The sequence below is a fragment of the Chelonia mydas genome, chromosome 10, assembly GCF_015237465.2.
Source record: "Chelonia mydas isolate rCheMyd1 chromosome 10, rCheMyd1.pri.v2, whole genome shotgun sequence".
NCBI classification, from domain to species: Eukaryota; Metazoa; Chordata; order Testudines; family Cheloniidae; genus Chelonia; species Chelonia mydas.
In genome coordinates, this window is record NC_051250.2 from 34,868,448 (window position 1) to 34,872,781 (window position 4,334).

The 4,334-nt window shown below is 57.4% G+C and overlaps 1 long non-coding RNA gene across 1 annotated transcript; it reads left to right on the forward strand.

Moving 5' to 3' along the window:
- Nucleotides 1-1,145: 1,145 nt before the first annotated feature.
- On the forward strand, nucleotides 1,146-4,123 carry LOC122461926. The gene is made up of 3 exons (XR_006284190.1): nucleotides 1,146-1,280; nucleotides 2,796-3,026; nucleotides 3,874-4,123. It is a non-coding gene; the product is annotated as an uncharacterized LOC122461926 (long non-coding RNA).
- Nucleotides 4,124-4,334: the final 211 nt, after the last annotated feature.

The following is a 4,334-nucleotide window of genomic DNA, read 5'->3' on the forward strand; positions in this document are numbered from 1 at the left end:
CTACAACAATTCAAAGCCTCTCCTTGCCAGCCCAGCGCCCTCGCCGAGTCAGAGGAGAGCTGCAGAGGGTCTCCCACGCAGACGTGAGCTGGGGGTAGGGTGGCTGCAGTTGTGGCTTCTTACTGTGGGGTGGCTTCTGGCTCCTGCGGGGCAAGCGTGCCCCTCGTGCAGCTGGCCTGGGCTGTTTGCCACTTCCCCAGTGTGCAGCACAGGGCCTTTGCCTCCCTTGGCAGTGACTGAGCAGCGCCTGTGGAGTTGGCAGGATCCCAAGGCAAACGCAGCTGGGCCCACGAAGCCATGTCAGCCCCAAGCGGGGACAGAACTGGCTAACGAGCATCCTTCTCTTGCTCTCAGAGCCACCCCAGCCCAGCTGGGACTGACTCAGCATCCCTGCGAGGAGCCAGGCTCAGTGCTCATCCTGTATTGAGAGTGGCGTGTCCCCTCTAGCCCTCAGCTCACTTCCCCCCCTGCCCCACAGACCTCTGGGCAGCAGGTGAGCCTGGCTTGGGTGCCCCCCTCTTTCCAGCCCTGCCTCTGGGGCACTGAGTGGTGCAGCTAGGGAGTGCAGGGGAGGGCTCCTGGCAATGGGGACCCAAAGCCCCCCAGCTGCAGCAGGATGGGAGGCCAGGAGGTGCAGCAAATTCACTAGGATATTAGAGGGGTGGAAGGAATGAGAGGCTGCCTAGCTCCATGTAGGGCACCACCCTGCACTGGGTCCAGGCTCCCCAGCCAGGGGCTGTTCCCTCTGCATTGCAGTCAATCTCCTTACCCCTCCCTTCCCTGGGGCCAGGGATCCCTAGTGCTGGGTGGGAAACTGAGTGGAAGGGCCCTAGAGGAAGGGCAGGGTCCTCCCATTCTGACTGCTGCTCCCTCCCCCCACATCCCATTGATACACACAGACTGGGATCCTCCCTCATGGCTGTGTTTCACTGAGGTGGCTACTGAGTGGGGCATGGTGAGGACCTGGCTACTGATCCAACTGGCCCTCCCCAAAGGCTCAGCAAACCCAGATCTGCCCAACTGCAGCAGCTGACTCTAAGTCAAACACAGGGGCCACACTAACAACAACAATCATCCAGCTGTCTGTCTGACTGACACACGCCCACCATTGCAAGGCTGGGCAGGCCAGGAGCATTTATATAGTGCTGTGCTGCCTTCCCATCTCCTGCTTTCTATAAGGCAGGGCTCTGCCCACCAGCAGGAGGTCTTTGGGTCTTGTCTGAGGTCCGGGGAGCTCCTATGCACTTTGCAAACCCAATTTTCTAGGCTTTGGTCAGCTGGTGAGTTCCTCCCAAACACGTCTGCTCTCCCCAGCTGTAGCTCCAGGGCCAGGGGCCGGGGAGTGGGTTGAAGAGAGGAATACTCTGGCTGGTATCCCTTAATGAGGCTGGACAGTAAGACCCAGCTTGGATCCATGGTCTCTAGAGCCAAGTACTCGCTCCCTGGGCCCTGGCCAGAGGAGAGGGAGCCCTTAGGTAGCTGTGTGCCCCTTGGATCTTCCTCCTCAAGGGCCTTTTGTGAGTCCAGGAGCCAGAGGTCACTCCCCCTTCCTGCTCCAAAGGAACCTTCTCTGCATACCCCACAGCCACCATGGGGGCCCTGTGGCTTCCAGCAGCAAGGCCAGGGTGTTTTCCCCCAGCTCCCTGCAGACTTGATGCAAGGAGCCTCTGGGGGTGGGTGGCACCTCCTCTTTGCAGCGGGTGGCTCATACTGGGTTTCCAAGGCGAGGCGCAGGCATGGTGCTCTGAGGTGCCACCATGATGGGAATGGCATGCAGGGAAATGAGCTATTCGAGAGAAGATGGGAGCTCTGTGGGCTGAGACCTTGGCATTCCCTGCACCCTTCCCCACCCCTGGCATCAGGATCTTGGGTTCTCTGAGCTGTGGCCTCAGCAATGTTGTTAAAACCCTATAGCTCCTCCTCCTCCCCAGGTAAGCCCAGAGGATATAAACCTGGATGCAGTGCTCTGCAGCCCCAGCATGGTCCCACCACCTCTCCTTTGAGTGCTGGCAAGCTCCTGATCCATGCATCCTGTAATGCACCTGCTTCCCTACAGCAGGGAGCGGAGGGGAAACAGGGAGAGCTCGGATTCATCAGGTGATGAAAGGTCCGGCAGGCACAAAGCGCTGCTGAAATCTGGGGAGGGTGTATGCAGAGCGATCTCATCCCAGAGCACGGGGAGAGAGTCCCCCTGCCCCTCCATGACTCTGGTGGGGCTGCACTGGGAATGCTGTGGCTGGGGCTGGGCACCTCTTTGCCAAAGAGATCAGAGAAAAGCATCAGAAATGACCAGGGGCTGAGAGGTGGGGAGAGCCCAGCTGCAGGTGGGGGACAGGAAGGAAAGGGAAATAGCTGAGGGATGGCAGGGGCAGGGAAGTTGGTCCTGCCCTTGTCAGCCCCAGCCAAGGAGCCGATGCCGGTGTGTAGGGCTGGCCTGGGTCATGTGGATGGGGGAGAGGAATTGCACAGGGAAAGCAGGCATCAAAGAGGGAAGAGAAAAGGGCTTGAACCCCTGATGTTAGTGCGGTGGGAGCTTGGGATGTCCCCACTGGATTTCAGACCCAACCTCCCCAACAAATTCGTCTCTCTTTCTGGCTTTCCCTATTTCACTCGGAATTTGCAGCAGCAGCCTGGGTTCCTGCAGGGCTCTGTCTACCTCCCACCCAGGCCTGCATGGCTTCCAGCTCACCCCTCCCTCTCAGGCCCCCTGCCTGGCCCTGCGCCTCTCCCCTGGGTTTGCTCAATGTGCTGCACCAGCTGTAAGCAACTAACGATTTTTCCTCTCTTGCGTTTAGTGACCTTGGGGGAAGTGGCGACCGGGTGTGAGAGGCAGGTTCCGCACAGGGCCCTGGGATAAGGGGCACGTGGGAGCCTGGCAAAGTTGGAGGCATGATGGAAGGTGCTGCCAATTGCCGCGTCAGATGCCGTGTAGTCTCACACCGCCGGAGCACGAGCAGCTGGCAGCATGAGAACAGTCTGCTGGAGGAAACCCCAGGCCAAACAAACCAGTTTGCCTCATGCATTGGGTAAGAACCGCCAATGGATCCCTGTCCATCTCCCACAGGCAATTATCACTCCAATCCTTGGTTACAGCAGCACCCAACTGAGATCAGGACCCTGCTGTGCCAGGCGCTGTACAAACACTCAGTGAGCGCCCCCAGGAGCTTCCAGCTCTGGAACCCTCACCCCTGCAGACAGGAGCAGGAGCGTGGCCTCGTGCAGGGGCTCTCAACCTTTTTCTTTCTGAGGCCCCCCCAACATGCTATAGAAACTCCACGGCCCAGCTGTGACACAGTGACTGGTTTTCTGCATATAAAAGCCAGGGCCGACACTAGGGGGTAGCAAGCAGGGCAATTGCCCGGGGCCCCATGCTACAGGGGGCATCGTGAAGCTAAGTTGCTCAGGCTTTGGCTTTAGCCCTGGGTGGTGGGGTTTGGGGCTCCAGGCTGCAGGCCTGCACAGCGGGGCTTTAGCTTTCTGCCCTGGGCCCTAGCAAGTCTAACACCAGCCATGCTTCATGGACCCCCTGAAACTTGCTCGTGGCCCCTCAGGGAGCCCCGGACCCCTGGTTGAGAACCACTGGCCTAGTGGTTTGAGCATAGAACCAAAGTTGAGGGGAAAGTCAGACAATATGAGTTCTTTTCCCAGCTTCTCCCCTAACTTGCTGTGTGACCTTAGGCAAGTCCCCGCCCTGCTGTGTGCCTCAGTTTCCCCATCTATAAAGGGGATAGTATTTACCTCCAGGGGGCATTATAAAGGTTAATGTGTGTAAATTGCTGACTATTAACCCCTTTTAATTGGTAACATTGCAGCTAAAGGGAAAGGCCGAGTTGGCTTCAAGTGACAATTTTCTAATTATTGTTCCCTGTGAAGTGCAGCAAATGCGAAGGTATTAAAATCAATAGAGGCTGCTGATTACTCTTCCTGAGAGGCTGGAGTGTGCGATGGATTGTTTTCCCAAAGAGACGTGCTTCCCACTGGTGCGAGGGAGCTGGGGATGAGCTGAGAGAACCCTCTGTATGGTTCTAAGTGGATGTGATATAATTGATCGTCTAAGAGGAGCTTCTGATCCCGAGTGGGCTGAGCTCAGACACAGTACATCTGTTCTCTCTGCTTTACATAAAGCTGGAATAAACAACTAGTTTTGCTTCCATTTCATAAATCCCCTAGGTGGAGCCGCCAGTGAGGTGGATGGGTCTCCATTGGGGACCACTGCCCCACCCCTTGTGCAGTCCTTCACATTCGTGCAGTGTGGTACACCCTGGGTCTGCTTTTGCATCTCCTTTGCACCCATGGCAGTGGTGAATCAGGCTGGTTGTCTCTGAAAAGTGCCA